The 17,566-nt window shown below is 41.6% G+C and overlaps 1 protein-coding gene across 2 annotated transcripts in view; it reads right to left on the reverse strand.

The window, feature by feature from the left end:
• The window catches only part of LOC139530358 (GRAM domain-containing protein 2A), a 61,715-nt gene that overhangs the window by 26,635 nt on the left and 17,514 nt on the right, over positions 1–17,566 (reverse strand). The window lies entirely within an intron of this gene.

The raw sequence follows: 17,566 nt of genomic DNA on the forward strand, positions 1-17,566 counted from the left end.
CACACACACACACACACACACACACACACACACACACACACACACACACACACACACACACACACACACACACACACACAACAACCATTAATCAAAGACAGGGACATGCAAATGGACACACAGACAAACACACACACACACACCTCAAACAGGTCATCGGTGTGAATGTAAATGCTTAGGTAATATGAAAAGTCTATTTATGTAAAGTCAGATTGTGAAAGTCAAGTAAAAGACAAACAGTTTAGCAGATGTCTCCATTGGCCAAGTCCTGACCCGACACACACACACACACACACACACACACACACACACACACACACACACACACACACACACACACACACACACACACACACACACACACACACACACACACACACACACACACACACACACACACACAGACAGGCAAACACACACACCTAAAGTGGTTGATACTGAACTCAGACCACTAGAGCCCAAAGTAGACTCCCTCTAATATCCCTAAGGGCCTATTATAGCTTGGAGAGGCTACTTCCCATTCACAGCTCAAGCCTGGCATATTGTACTGTTTGTGTTTTCGGGGCCCCAATACTACACAATGAGGACGAGGAAGTAATTTGCTGTTTGGGGTAAGTTTTTCAAAAACGTGAAAACACACAAAAGGTGTCTTGACCCTTCTATAACATGCCATTTAAATCAAAAATAGAGATTTGGTTGTAAAAAAAATACTTCTCCTTTAAACCTATATTGGACAAATCCATAATAATAATTTCAGCTCTATAGATTTTGGACGGAGGTCAATGAGGGACAATAAAGCCTTCAGACCGGTTGTGACTGGTTTTCATTGATAGGCCACTGTGTCATTATCACTCTCTCTAGGTATTCTATTGTGGTTCAGGGACTAGACTAGAGCGTCATAGTGACAATCTAATGTGACAGGCAACCCCCTACTGTATTGTCCATTACATGGCAGTAGGCTATACAAACAGTCTATACAAACAGAGAACATGCTAAATGGTTTCTACATGATACCAAAACAAACTGCACAATAATTGGTTTTCACTAGATGTAGGCTACTATAGAAACAAACACTGTATACTTAAGCAATATGGGCCGTGGTATATGGCTAATATAATATACCACGGCTAATATACCACGGCTAAAGACTGTTCATATGCACGACGCAACGCGGTGCCTTATTGCTATTATAAACTGGTTACTAACATAATTAGAGCGGTAGAAAGAAACGTTTTGTCATACCTGTAGTATGCGGTCTGATATACCACGGCTGTCAGCCAATCAGCATTCAGGGCTCGAACCACCCAGTTTATAATATAATATATACTCTATTAAGGAAACAGCAGCACTATAGTATACCTAGATCTCTGCGTGTCCAGCTTTCCTTTCCCTATATGGCTAGTGTTGTGGTCTGATTCTGTCACTCCCCTTCACCACCGCAACAACTGAAGCCGTCCCCAAAATAGCCTCTTCTAAAGAGCAGTGACAGTGTTTTAACCCCATGTTGGGACAATCCTGTCTGTCACGTGCCATCGGATACCTGTCAGTCAGCTGGTGTCAGGCCACATGCACCCAGTCGGGTCATTCTCTCCATCTGTCTCTCTGTCAGCCAGGAGTTGAGGTGAGGCCCCCTCTACCACCAATGTGACAATGTATGTTGTAAGTGAGTCACTGTTGTAAGTGACTTTGGCTAAAAGCGTTTGCTAAATCGCATATACAGTATTATTATAGTATTTTCAGAGGAGAGCGGAGAGAAAGAAATGAGGACAGGAGCCAAGGAACAGAGAGGACAGCAGGGGCTGTCTAACGGGGGGGGGGGGGGGGGGGGTCAGACCACAACAGTAGCTGATTGACAACATAGTCAAGGTGACAGGTTGAGTCTACCTCTGACTGAAACCAAGAACACTGTATGCAGAATATATATATAAAAAAATGTATTCGAAAAGATTTGACTCTGGTACCAGCATGATACCAGCATGATTCTGTATAATAATACTGTGTAAATAAACATTTTGAATTTGATCCTAAATGGTTTTAAAAAGTGTGTCTCTCTTCAATTGGAACAGCTTAATTTATATTAATTATCAAATCATATCAGTAAGGCATAGTCACGTGCAAGGTCTCGGTTCCAGCCCTATATAACCGATTTGATAACTGCCAGGGTTTGAATTACATACTGACTCCTAAAAGTGCCCTAAAAATAGCGCTCCAATCCAATGTGGATATTTTTACAGTTTTTGGGGGTGTCCATGTTGATGTTACAACGCAACAGAAAACTGTAATTTATACTGTAATTTGGGCTATTCTCAACAGAAAAATACGACATCTCCTGACGTCCTCAGACATGGATGGTTGTCGAGTACTGACTTGCATCACTAGTGACCTGGCTGATTTTTGTTTCTGTCTCATTAACATATTTACAAGTGTGCCTTGTTATAGTGACGGGGGAAAAATCGTCACAGTTACGTATCGGGATATTATTTTTGAGGATATATCGCAACATTCTTTTTTACAACGTCACAATGTCATCTTTGCGCTAGTTGGCTGTACCTGTTCCAAAACGCAGGTATTTTTTAAACGGTGAGTCAATATGTTTTCGGCACTTTTATTACCATGACTCTGATCAAAAATAGTTTTCTCGTGTGTCTCTCTTGTCCCTCTGCAGCAGACACATAGTGGGCAATATGTTTGGAACATCGAATTGCAATAAAATCACAGTATCGAATCACAATACATATAGAATCGTGAGAATAGCAATACATTTCGTATCGGCACCTAAGTATTGGGATAATATCGTATCGTGAGGTCCCTGGCAATTCCCTGCCCTACCTTGTAACACACTATATTTGTTGCACCCGTGAGTGAGAATGCTGTACCAATTTAACCCCTATGTGGTTATAGTGCCCCATCAATTTAACATGTATACAGATTGGAGTGGCAGCATGTCTTAAACCTTAAATGATTGAGCATTTTGCCATGTCCTTTTGTTCTGTTTTGCCCTGTAGTAGCTGCCAGTTTGGAAGCCTATGTTAAGGCCTCTAAAGTGCAAGCAATATAAAACACCAAATATGAATTAATATGCTATAATGTATAAGCAGTTTACCTATCTGCTAACCTGCTTGCACCAATCCCTTGTAATTACAGTTAAATACTGTGAAATTCAAACCCCTCCCCTCAATGAATTTAATTCATTCATCCAATCACTCATTCAGATTACGGTAGCATTTACATTTTTACAGTATAATACAGTCAATTTTACAGTATTGTACTGTGTGTCATAACAACAATACTTGCTTTGATACCATATTTATATTAAAGTAGGTGTCATAACAACAATACTTGCTTTGATACCATATTTATATTAAAGTAGGTGTACTGTCATATGAAATAAAGAATTTGAGATAATGTGAGATAATTACCCTTATTGTCCCATTTACATTGTGTAATGTATTGACTGTCCCCAACTGTCCCACAGATAGGCTATCCAAAGTAAAGACCAACTTTGCCACAGTCGCACACCGGCCGACTGAAGCTAATTGGCTAAATTAGTTGGCTAGCTTGCTAGCTAGTGTAGGCTACTTCCAGACACAAGACCTGGTTAGACTGTTTCAGTTTATCTAGAAGGGTGAGTGACTGTAACTGTGTACTGTTTTGGCAGAGTGAAAGTTCAAACGCTTCCCACGTTCGAACACACACACAAAAGATCCCCACATCAAAGCATCCAAGACCCAAATCTCGTTCTCAGGCGCATTTCCTAATGAGGAGAATTGAAACAGAGGCTCAATCAGGAAGTTCAGCCTCCCTTTAAGTATTTTATTATTTATAAACATGAATATACATCTAAAAGCATTTATACTTTTTTATAATCATTACAATTCATAAGCATTTAAACGTTCATGAGCTTTTTAATGGCTTATTTGTGAACGCTATTATTATAAAGTGTGACTAAAAGCCTCTATAGTCCCTGGATTTCTGAGGCCAACCACCGTTTGTTTGTTGCTTGCGGAGATGCCTTCCTTTAAAGAAATGCCAACCGTGGATCACGAGGCTAGGTCGGTATGATGACACCACTTTGGGCCGTGCCAACATTGCCAGACCAGACCTCCCCCCACTCCCTGCCTTCAGGGAAAAGAGAAGGCTGATCTAAACTGAAACAAGTATTAAACGGCTTCCTTTCCCCACAGTCCTCTGTAATGTACTCCATTCATGAGACACACGATATACAGTGCATTCGGAAAGTATTCACAACCCTTGACTTTATCCACATTTTGTTACAATACAGTCTTATTCTAAAATGGAATACATGGTATTTTTCCTCATCAATCAACACACCATACCCCATAATGACAAAGCAAAAACAGGTTTTTAGAAATGTTAGCAAATGTAGTCAAAGTAAAAGACCGCAATATGACATTTACATAAGTAATCAGACCCTTTACTCAGTACTTTGTTGAAGCACCTTTGGCAGAGATTACAGCCTCGAGTCTTATTGGGTATGACGCTACAAGCTTGGCACACATGTATTTGGGGAGTTTCTCCCATTCTTCTCTGCAGATCCTCTCAAGCTCTGTCAGGTTGGATGGGGAGCATAGCTGCACAGCTATTTTCAGGTCTCTCCAGAGATCAAAATAATTGAATCAATTTTAAAATAAGGCTGTAAAGTAACAAAATGTGGGAAAAGTCAAGAGGTCTGAATTCTTTCCGAATGCACTGTACATACAGTATATATACACAACAGAGAAGTTCTCTCTCTCTCTCTAACACACACACACACACACACACACACACACACACACACACTCACACACAAACACACACCTCCACCTAAGCACACTCTTATTCCTACGCAGAAACCATTGTTAATATTCTAATCTAGTGCAAACAGAGACCAGGAGAAAATGAAAGCAGAACAATACTAAACACCAGAGGATAAATAGATAGTCAGCTTTAGAGTTCCCAGACAGTGTGTGTGTGTGTGTGTGTGTGTGTGTGTGTGTGTGTGTGTGTGTGTGTGTGTGTGTGTGTGTGTGTGTGTGTGTGTGTGTGTGTGTGTGTGTGTGTGTGTGTGTGTGTTCGATCAGAGTTCTCAGACACTGTCAACAGGAGGAGTGCACAGACTAACAAAGTTATTGGACACAGACCCTCAGGTAAGGAATTGATGTCAGATGGTCTGAGAGATATACTCCAGTTCTTGTGTGGGTTATACAAGATGTAAACCGAATTGCATAATGAGGTTAGTTCCCACAACATAGAATTGTGTTCATTGTGACAGGGAATTATTTACTCTCCTCTTTTTTGTCGTTGCAAGGGTGCTTTTCTGTGTTTGTGAGAGGTGTGAAGGGGAAAAGTGTGTGTATATGTGTGTTTGAATGTCAGTCTGTGTGTGCTTATCTGTCTTGTCTGTGTGTGTGTAGGCCACAGCCTGCGTGTGGGTGAGTAAGCGGCGTCAGTTTGTCCGTAGTGGTGAATGCAGCATTTGTTGTCCTCAGGAACTTTTGGGTGGCCTACATGTTGTTCTCTCAGGAGACAATTGCTGGTACACAAACACAAACACACACACACACACACACACACACACACACACACACACACACACACACACACACACACACACACACACACACACACACACACACACACACACCCCTCTGACACGCAGCCAGACCCAATTTAGAGCTGTTCTATCGCCTATTCACTGAGGCTCTATAGCCCTCAGTACTGAGAGGTCCTTCACTCACACTGCCCTTCATAGACTCACTGTCCCTCCTGTAATTCCTGCAATTAACAACTCTCTTCCAGTAAACTGCTGTGTACCGTTATCTGTGTATACTTTCAGTTGGAGTTCCACCACAAATTAACGACACAAAACAGAGGGGCCTTAAGTTGAACCGGTTAAAACAGGAATAGCAAGCATTTGCACATTTCATATGATTTTTTTTCTTGTTGGTAGCACACGGCGGACCTCGATTTCCAGTTGGCGAACTTTCGTTCTGAGAATAACAGAGCGAAAACGAGGCATTCAATTATGGTAATGGAAGACTACGAGACTACATCGGGGGGAAAGCTACCTCGGATATTTATATAAAAATAAGAATAGAGCTTCACTCAACCTAGTATTTTTTCCTGGTTTAACAGACAGGTATACTGTATATACCGGTAGTAGGGGATATAGTGAGAAGGGAGACATAAGAGAAAACAGGGATGGAACCCCAGTCTCCAGTGGGGAGGCATATGCAGATTGGGCCGGTAGTGTTACCCACTCGACCACGGCTCTGCACAACCTAGCTAGGACACAAGCTGCAGTACTGTGGTCCTCTTGTCTAGTCCAAGGGTTTTCAAACCTCTCCTCAGGCACCCTCAGCAGTTCCATGTGTTTGAACAATCTGACAGCTAGCACACCTGATTCAACTTGTCAACTAATCATCAAGCGCTTGAATAGGTGAATCGGGTGAGCTAGTTAAGGGCTACAACAAAATTGTGAAATGTCTAAGGGTTCCCGAGGAGAGGTTTGAAAACCACTGGTCTAGTGAAAGAGATGAGGGAGCCAGTTAATCCCAAACTGTTTGTTTGTGCTACAGTTCTGCAACCCACTGGCTTCTATAATGAGGGAGTAGCAGACAGACAGCAGAGGAAGAGAAGAGAAGATATTTCTGCTGGCAGTGGCATCAGGCCGGCCCAAGACAAACAGAGACTGGCTGTACTCTAGCCCTGTGGCCCAGTACAGAATTCCCACTGAGACAGAGATGGCACTGTGTGTGTGTGTGTGTGTGTGTGTGTGTGTGTGTGTGTGTGTGTGTGTGTGTGTGTGTGTGTGTGTGTGTGTGTGTGTGTGTGTGTGTGTGTGTGTGTGTGTGTTTGTCTGTGTGTATGGGCACGTGCAAGTGTGTGTGAGTGCATTTATTCATTCCTCATGTCACTATTTCTATATACAGTGCATTCGGAAAATATTCAGACCCCTTGACTTTTTCCACATTTTGTTATGTTACAGCCTTATTCTAAAATTGATTTCCTCATCAATATACACACAATACCCCATAATGACAACGTTTTTAGAAAGGTTTACTAATTTATAAAAATAAAAAACTGAAATATCACATTTACATAAGTATTCCTTCGACCTCATAGCTTGGTTTTTGCTCTGACATGCACTGTCAACTGTGGGACCTTATATAGACAGGTGTGTCTTTCCAAATCATGTCCAATTAATTGAATTTACCACAGGTGGACTCCAATCAACTTGTAGAAACATCTCAAGGATGATCAATGGAAACAGGATGCTCCTGAGCTCAATTTCGAGTCTCATAGCAAAGGGTCTGAATACTTATGTAAATAAGGAATTTCTATTTTTACTTGTAATAAATGTGCAAAAATGTCTAAACCTGTTTTTGCTTTGTCAATATGGGGTAGTGTGCTGAGGAAATGTTTTTATTTAATCCATTTTAGAATAAGGCTGTAAAGTAACAAAATGTGGAAAAAGTCAAGGGGTCTGAATACTTTCCCAAGGCACTGTATATAAGTAAGTGTTTCACTGTTAGTCTACACTTGTTGTTTTACGAAGTATGTGACTAATAACATTTTATTTGATGTATGTGTGGAGGGTGTGTGTGTGTGTGTGTGCGCACGCGGGCGCGTGTGTAACCCAGCCTCACATGGGCATCTCTATAGCACACTCTCATTAGAGGGAAAGGGAGAGAGTGGCCGTTGCAGCAGCGTGCCCTCTGGCTCCCTGGTAGTACAAAGACACTTTAGTACAAAGACACTACACCAACAGACACCCAGCCAAACACAGCTACAGAGAAAGCGAAAGAAAGAGAAAGGAAGGAAAAAAGGAGAGAAAGGGAGGTATAGGAAGGAGGGAGGGAGGGAGATGAGAGTCAAAAGGAGGGAGAGGGGGGGGTATAGCAATGGCTATATATGAATGGACAAAGCCATCGATCACGTAACACCATTCATTCCTATGTGATGACTCAATAGCGCATTGAAGCAAAATGAAGTCGGTTAAGATGGCGTCTCATGGAGACATAACATGCGCAGTTTGAGCTACTCCAGGAAGTGACGTTGTAGGCTAGCTCAGTGCTGTCCCCTCTCATTGAGTAGCTCAAGTTGAAGGCCGCCCGGGGTACTGCAGGCTGAACAGCAACTAAATTATGCTTATAACTTCTTCTGTGTGCAATTTTTTACATACAACTGGTGTAATAGAAGAAATTATTGGTACGAAGATTGACCACAAAGATTACCATTTTGATTATCTATCCCGTTGCTTAGTCACTTTATCACTTCCTACACAGTATATACATCTCTACCTCAATTACCTCGTACCCTGCTACTTTGAAGAATCTCAAATATAAAATATATTTTGATTTGTTTAACACTTCTTTTGGTTACTACATGATTCCATATGTGTTATTTCATAGTTCTGATGTCTTCACTATTATTCTACAATGTAGAAAATAGTAAAAATAAAGAAAAACCCTGGAATGAGTAGGTGTGTTCAAACCTTTGACTGGTACTGTATATATATTTTGGGGATTTGATATTCCATTCACTATAATGGAGGATCCTGTTTTCTGCTAACAATGCCTGCAGTACCGCGGTCGGCCTTGAACCTCTGTGGCTTCAATGAGAGGGGGCAGTCGTTCTCCCCTGGGCTAATAGGAAAGGGAGGGAAATCGATGAGTCATTATTAAAGTCATTCTACTGTATTTGTTTCAATCAATTTGGGAACATGTTAAAAGCATTATCTAGAGTGGCTTACTTTGAGACGGGCGCTGAATCAGTCTTGAGGGTAGATAGAGACATTTAAATGCCAATGTATGATGTGTGAGAGAGTAAGTGGCATGTATGTGCGGGTGTGTGGGACATGTGAGTGGTTTGTGTGTGTGAGAGTGAAAGAGGGAGGGAGAGCGAAAGAAAGAAAATGGTTTGTAAGTAGCATGGATGTGTGTGTGTCAGCCTGACTGATGTAATCCTCAACTGCTGAGGGACCACTGCCGCTGACGCAATGGGTCTGTGCCTGCGTGTGTTCTGTGCGCACTTGTGCCTCCATTTCTTCCGTGCTGTAAACAGGCAGTGCTAGGTCCCTTGCCAGTACCCAGGCAGCGCCGAGGCCGCTAATAGAAAAACACTGGCACTCCGTGGGGACGAGTGAGCTGCATCGTCCTCCATTATTAAACAGCTTTTAATTAATACTCGGCACAACCACAGCGTACACAATGTTTCTCGGCACCCATGCTACTGTCAACTATGCTAGTAATGGTGTATAGTAGATAGTGTGCTACTAGGATTTGAGTCCCCCATTCAAAATGCCACTGATATACCAAATCAGGTGTGGGTAAACATTAGAGAAACGCACACAGCCAATTGTTGTCTTTTTCTCACCATTCTGGCAGGAAAATCAGTGTTTACCTACATCAAAGCCAACGCTGTTCACTAGTAATACCATCTCTGATAGAATTCAGTAGCTGGTATAAAACAATATGTTGATCACGACGACTCTCGGTGGGAGTGGAATTGGAAAAATGACACTTTTGGGAACTCCCCAATGCAAAATAGAATAGTCCTATAGAATTCACTGTGAAAAAAAACTGTTTCATGTGTCAATGTGATTTTCCTTAAAGGTACTTGGTTCCCATGCTTTCCCAGCACCCCTGATATAGATGCTGAGCCATGCTTCTCGAGTCAAAGGCTGGCAGTTCTCTGTGTTCCCTGGCAGTGGATTAGAAGCAGGTGTATGGTGTCTAATCTCAGTGTGTTTGTGGTGTCTAATGTCTCTGTGTGTGTGTGTGTGTGTGTGTGTGTGTGTGTGTGTGTGTGTGTGTGTGTGTGTGTGTGTGTGTGTGTGTGTGTGTGTGTGTGTGTGTGTGTGTGTGTGTGTGTGTGTGTGTGTGTGTGTGTGTGTGTGTGTGTGTGTGTGTGTGTGTGTGTGTGTGTGACAGGGCTATCATTACCTCCAATGGCATGGCTCCAGGCTCTCAGCTCTCACTGACTGAGATCTATCCAGCCGGTGAGTGGAGGCTCTTTGCTTTGTATTTGAAAGGTAGGTAGCAGTGTATGTGTGTGTGAGACTCATTCTCTCTCTTTCCCATATACAGTGCCTTCAGAAAGTATTCATACCTCTTGACTTATTCCAAATGCTGTTGTGTCACAGCCTGAATTCAAAAAGGATTAAATATATTTTTTCTCTCTCCCATCTACATACTATACCCCATAACGGCAAAGTGAAAACATGTTTTGTTTTGTATTGAAAATGAAATAAGTATTTACACCCCTGAGTCAATACATTTTAGTATCACCTTAGGCAGCGATTACAGCTGAGTCTTTCTGGGTAAGTCGCTAAGAGCTGGATTGTACAATATTTGCACATTATTCTTTTTTAAATTCCTCAAACTCTGCCAAGTTGGTTGTTGATCATAGCTAGACAGTTCACACCCTGTTGTGAATCAAGGATTAGAACTTTAAGCTATCTCCCGCTCCAAATTCACACATAAATACTGTATAATGAAATTTGTTTCACAGACGTTTTCCCGCCGAAACTGTAACACGTTCTAAAGCGAATACTGGAACAATATTTCTAACATAGAACATGGAGAATGGTCAGAGGCAATCTAAAGAATAATAATGTCATTTCGGTTGTTATTTTGTGATGTCATTAAACATGTTATAAAGGAAATACTGTAACTTGAAAAGTATATACACTACATGTACGAAGTCTGTATCCTCTACATTGTGTACGAAATATTAACAATTCTGAACGTGTTTTTGTTAAGAGAGGGATGTGATCTTAGAAACTACAAGAGGAAATTGTTTCTATAACTTTGTACAAGTGAGTAGTCACCGTCCCTTTAGTGAGGTCAGAGAGCGTTTTTGAATGAACTGTATAAAATAGTGGGTTAAGAATTAACATACCAGGTCAGAGAGGCGTTGAGCTGCAGCTCACGTCCAAAGTGGTTAAAACTCTGAAATCTCAACACGAGGTAGAGACGATAACGTCACCTCTCGGACAATCACTGGTATGGCTGATTTAGCTGGGATCATTCTACTACTCTTCAAACCATCGTATGTATTCTACTACTCTCATCACCCCACTGAGAACCAGTGATATGGCTGGCTTGCCTATCTTCAAAGAATCATCTTCCAGAGCGAGTGGAGGCAGAGTGAGCTCTGTTGTTCTGTTCAGGACTACACGATGGATCGCCGGATGCCGGGCGACGGCAGAGGAGAGCAAAAGTAGAAGAGACGGGTGGGGACCCCTTTTGGACAATCAGAGCATTACAAGCGTGCCACGGAAAGGCCCAACCAAACACCTTTCAAAGAAGTCTTGGTTCCGACAGAGATACCCGGCGAACCAAAGCATTTACATGTAAATAAATTCATGATTTCTTACTCCAAACGGGCAGCGGTTCGTGTGCAAAGTATATGATTACTGTGAGAGTAGTTTCTAAATGTACCAAAGTATGATGTCTCTGCCCCTCTCTCCCTCTCGCCCTCTTCATCTCCTTAGTAACAAAACGCCATATTGTGTCAGTTCGCTAGGGACCTGTTTTAATGTATTAAATGTGTATGTTTATCCTGTGTTATCATTTAGTTCACTAGTAAATAAATAATTAAACCAATTTGTGTAGTACTGTATCATAAGTAAGGCTGGGGTTTATGCAGATGCAGGAGGTTATGACGGTTCAGAAGGATGATATGATATAAGGTTATGATTAATAAGTTGACTGTTTATGGATGTAATAGGTAAAGACCTTTAGAGTTTAATCTAGAGATGGTAACTCTTTAAAAAAATGCTCTCGTGGTGCCATAAAATCCTAATGAGTTAATAGTTACATTATGTATTTAATCGATTGACTTTTAAAGAGTTAGTTGATTTGATAAATAACAGTCATCAGATTAATGAAAGTAAAGTCACAACATAGGTTAGTATTGTGGAGTAACTACAATGTTGTTGATCCATCTTCAGATTTCCCCTATCACAGCCATTAAACTCTGTAAATGTTTTAAAGTCACCATTGGCCTCATGGCGAAATTCCTGAGCGGTTTCCTTCTTCTCCGGCAACTGAGTTAGGAAAAACGCCCGTATCTTTGTAGTGACTGGGTGTATTGATACACCATCCAAAAGTGTAATTAATAACTTCATCATGCTCAAAGGGATATTCAATGTCAGTTTTTTTTTACCCATCCCCTACCAATAGGGGCCCTTCTTTGAGAGCCTCCCTGGTCTTTCTGGTTGAATCTGTGTTTGAAATTAACTGCTTGACTTAGGGACCATACAAATAATTGTATGTTTAGCATACAGAAATTAGGTAGTCATTCAAAAATCATGTTAAACACTATTATTGCACACAGAGTGAGTCCATTGAACTTATTATGTGACTTGTTAAGCACATTCCTACTCCTGAACTTATTTAGGCTTTCCATAACAAAGGGGTTGAATACTTACTGACATTTCAGATATTATTTGAATTAATTTGTAAAAATTTAGAAAAACATAATTCCACTGGGATATTGTGTGTAGGCCAGTGACACAAAATCTCAATTTAATCAATTTTAAATTCAGGCTGTAACACAACAAAATGTGGAAAAAGTGAAGGGGTGTGAATACTTATGTATTTCTCTCTCCTTCTCCCTCTCTTTGCCATATATATTTCTCATTCCTAGCCCCTCTTTTCCATAAATGTCTCTCCTTTCCCCCTCTCGTTCCATTATTTATCTCTCCTCCCCCTCTCTTTCCCATCTATTTCTCCCTCAATCCCCTTCTATCCATCTCACTCTTCCTCTTCCATCTAACTCTTCCTCTTATCCTCCCCCCTCACCCTAGATATGTGTTACATAACGGGGTCTCCGCTCTTCTCTAGTAAACATGTGCAGGCTGCACGTGCGCTGGGCTGCAGCACTCTCTCTCTCTCCATCTATTCCTGTGATCCTCTCCCAGCACTCTGCATCTCCTGCAGCCTCTTGGGTGCTGCGTGAGAGGAGAAGAGGGTGAGGAGTGTGTGTGTGTGGTGTGTTCGTAGGGGTAGGATCTATCTTAAGGAGGTGTTTTTGAGCTCTGCTGGGGCCCAGTTCAGAGCACACCACAGCCGCACTGATATGGCATTTAAGTGTGCGAGCAGCTTGAAGATGACATGGCTCCTGTCTGCAAAATTTTTAGGAGATGCAAACATCTATTTCAATAACTACTAGCTAATTTACATAGCCAACAGACAACATATCCACATTTAAATAGACGTAGACGACATAGACAACATTACAGCCTTATTGTAAAATTGATACTAAATATTTTTTATTCCTCATCAATCTACACACAATACCCCATAATGACAAAGCAAAAACAGGTTTAACATTTTTGCTAATTTATCAAATAAAATAAAAATCTGAAATACCTTATTTACATAAGTATTCACATACTTACATTCACCTTCGCTATGAGTCTCAAAATTTTGCTCAGGTGCATCCTGTTTCCATTGATCATCCTTGAGATGTTTCTACAACTTGATTGGAGTCCACCTGTGGTAAATTCAATTGATTGGACATGATTTGGAAAGCCACACACCTGTCTATATAAGATCCCACACTTGACAGCGCATGTCAAAGCAAAAACCAAGCCATGAGGTTGAAGGAATTGTCCGTAGAGCTCCGAGACAGGATTGTGTTGAGGCACAGATCTGGGGAAGGGTACCAAAAAATGTCTGCAATATGGAAGGGCCCCAAGAACACAGTGGCCTCCATCATTCTTAAATGGAAGAAGTTTGGAACCACCAAGATTCTTCCTAGAGCTGGCCGCCCGGTCAAGCTGAGGAATCGAAGGAGAAGGGCCTTGGTCTGGGAGGTGACCAAGAACCCGATGGCCTTTATCAGGCCTTTATGGTAGAGTGGCCAGATGGAAGCCACTCCTCAGTAAAATGCACAACAGCCCGCTTGGAGTTTGGATAAAGGCACCTAAAGGACTCAGACCATGAGAAACAAGATTCTGTGGTTTGATGTTACCAAGATTGAAGACTTTGGACTGAATGTCAAGCATCACGTCTGGAGGAAACCTGGCACCATCCCTACATTGAAGCATGGTGGTGGCAGCATCATGCTGTGAGGATGTTTTTCAGCGCGACTGGGAGACTAGTCAGGATCGAGGGAAAGATGAACGGAGCAAAGCACAGAGAGATCCTTGATGAAAATCTGCTCAGGACCTGAGGCAAAGGTTCATCTTCCAACAGGACAACGACCCTAAGTACACAGCCAAGACAACGCAGGAATGGCTTAGGGACAAGTCTCTGAATGTCCTTGATACTGGTCCAGCCAGAGCCCAGACTTGAACCCGATCGAACATCTCTGGAGACCTGAAAATAACTGTGCAGCGACTCCCCCCCCATCCAACCTGACAGAGCTTGAGAGGATCTGCAGAGAAGAATGGGAGAAACTCCCCCCAATACAGGTGTGCCAAGCTTGTAGCGTCATAGCTAAGAAGACTTGAGGCTGTAATCGCTGCAAATGTTGCTTCAACAATGTACTGAATAAAGGATCTGAATACTTATGCAAATATGATATTTCATATATTTCATATTTTCTTTTTATACATTTGCAAAAATGTATTTTTTGGCTCTGTCATTATGGGGTATTGTGTGTAGATTAATGATGGGGGGAAAAAACAATTTGATCAATTTTAGAATAAGGCTGTAACAGAATATGGAAAAAGTCCAGAGATCTGAATACTTTCCGAATGCACTGTACATACCGGTAACTGCCAAAATAATGGAAACACTTCAGTGGTCACTGAATGGTTTGATAAGCATGAAAACAATGTAAACCATATGCCATTGCCATCTCAGTCAATAGATCTCAACCCAATTGAACACTTATGGGAGATTCTGGAGCGCTTGAGACAGCGTTTTCCACCACCATCAACAAAACACCAAATTATGGAATTTCTTGTGGAGTTCCAAGAGTTCCAGACACTTGTCAAATCTATGCCAAAGTGCATTGAAGCTGTTCTGGCTCATGGTGGCTCAATACCCTATTAAGACACTTTATGTTGGTGTTTCCTTTATTTTGGCAGTAACCTGTATTTACATAGACAACATTTTCATGGGTTGCACATTACATCACGATATTGTTTTGAACGTTTGTTTTAGGCCTGATGTCCAGCTGAGCATTCTACTCAATGCAATCTCAATGGGTGCTAGTCTGAAGTGCATTACTGTGGCTTGGAAACACGATGACATTTCAAAAGGAGGCAAATCATTTGTAGGACAAGCTTTTGTGATCATCTCCAAACAACTGACTAAGATTGAGGGGAGAGTGCTGAAATTTCAGCTCGCTAACGTTAGCATTGCTCGCTAGTTCTGACTAACTTTGCTAGCTCAAAGCAACATTGCCACTCCTCTAAATTAAACTTGACGACATCACAATGATGGCAACGTTGTTTTCTACTCTTTATTTGTCTATGTTAACAATGTCATGATATTTCCAGGCCACGAGAGTGTACATTTTACGAAACAGCCATTAGACCCCGTTCAGAAAGACTTGGTATTAACCATCAGTCACACATCAATAAGCAGCGGATAACAATGGCAACGATGCGACCGAGTGACGGAGTTGCAACATAGACAACATATTTACCTAGACATAGACAACATAGACAATGGACAACAAAGTCAATAGACATCATAGACAATGGACTACATAGACAACATATTTACCTAGACATAGACAATAGACAACATAGACAATGGTTTTGCCCACTTATTTTCCAGCATTTTCCCTCTTAAAGAGCTAGCTCGTCTCTCTGACCAGGTCTGGTTTTCCCTCTTTGGCTCAGCGCAGTGAGCAGCCAGTATCACCACAGGGATTCTCTTTACACGTGAGACTCTCTGAGTGAGCAGAGACACAACGCCTTTGTGTGTGTGTGTGTGTGTATGATGGCGTGCGTGCGTTTTGAGTGTGTGTGCCTTTTCTGTTTGTGTGATGTGTGTGTGTGTATGGGGCGGAGGGGGGGGGGGGTCCCATTTTCATATCTAATGATCCTAACTCCCTCTGTATTTTCTCCCTCAGCACGCACCCTTCTAGGCTTTCATGTGCTGCCAGAGAGCCTGTTTATCAGTCACACTCCCAGAACAGCACAGACTACTGCTGCCTCACCGTTAGTGCTGTTATTATGAGCGCTTCAGACAGATCTCAGATCAGCTGAAGGGTAAATTATCCCTATAGCATTACTTACTAACATTAAGATGCTAGGTGGGTAGTTACCTGTAAGGAAACTCAATAGAGTCTGACTGGTATTATGAATTCTGCCTCAACTCGCTGAAATTAACTGAATCTGAACCAAAACAACACTGGGGCTAAAGAGCTGATGTTTCATAATTCATAGAATAACATAGCTGTTAAAAACAAGGTTCATTATTGGTTATACATATTATAGCCCAAGTTCTCCAAGCAGTGTATACTATAGCCACAGCACATATGCACAGTATGATATGATAGTCTGATGGTATGGATGAATTTTAGGACTATCGTGTTGTGTTGTATTGTATGTTCAAGATGTAATTCAAATCCAATTTTATTGGTCACATACACATGGTTAGCAGATGTTAATGTGAGTGTAGCAAAATGCTTGTGCTTCTAGTTCCGACAGTTCCAATAATTTATGTCATTGTGAATTTGTACTCTCAATAATGCCTTCAAAATTGCTCCTGGGGGGATTTATAAAGTTATATTGTCATTGATTTCTATTGTATTATATTGTGTTGTATTGTATAGCATAGCATAGCAATGTACTGTATTATTGGACAGACAGTTAAAACCAGGACGCTGTGTTAAAAGGCCTGATGTGATCTCTGACTCTGTTGGCTGTGTTCCTGACAGAGAGAATGTGTCTGTCTGTCTGTTCGTCTCTGCCAGTGAGAGGTTACCCCAGGTCTGACAGTGACTGGGAGTCACAAATCAGGGTAGGTACGGGTCTATGTCAGGACATTACTCCGTAACAGTCTCTCTCTCTCTCTGTGTGTGTGTGTGTGTGTGTGTGTGTGTGTGTGTGTGTGTGTGTGTGTGTGTGTGTGTGTGTGTGTGTGTGTGTGTGTGTGTGTGTGTGTGTGTGTGTGTGTGTGTGTGTGTGTGTGTTTGTTCTGTGCACTTTAGATTCATCACACCCATAGATAAGTTCAACTATACTGTATCAAAAGACTATGATGTAAACGGCATGTTGACAGATGGGTAGAATATAGAAATGAGATAGCGTTAGGAAAAGAGAGCTTTTCCAGAAATACTATATAGTAATTGCTAGGATAGCATGTGAAAGCTAATCCTCATCCTGAGTCAAGGAAAATGTCACTATAATTACACTTTGGAAAAAGGGTGGGTCCCAGACCTCAAGACAGCATTTGCACCTCGTCATCAATGTTGAATCACGAGGTGTGATTCTATTCTACTCGATACCAATGTAAAACTAAATAGACCATAGAGACCTTTAACTCTCTTTGTATGCCAGGCTGCCGGCGGTTTCCAGACTTATTGTATCCTAAGCCATGAGCAATTATACCACTCCCGTATGCAGAGGAGACTGCAAGGTGGAGCAGAA

Source organism: Salvelinus alpinus, chromosome 9 (genome assembly GCF_045679555.1).
Source record: "Salvelinus alpinus chromosome 9, SLU_Salpinus.1, whole genome shotgun sequence".
Lineage (NCBI taxonomy): Eukaryota > Metazoa > Chordata > Actinopteri > Salmoniformes > Salmonidae > Salvelinus > Salvelinus alpinus.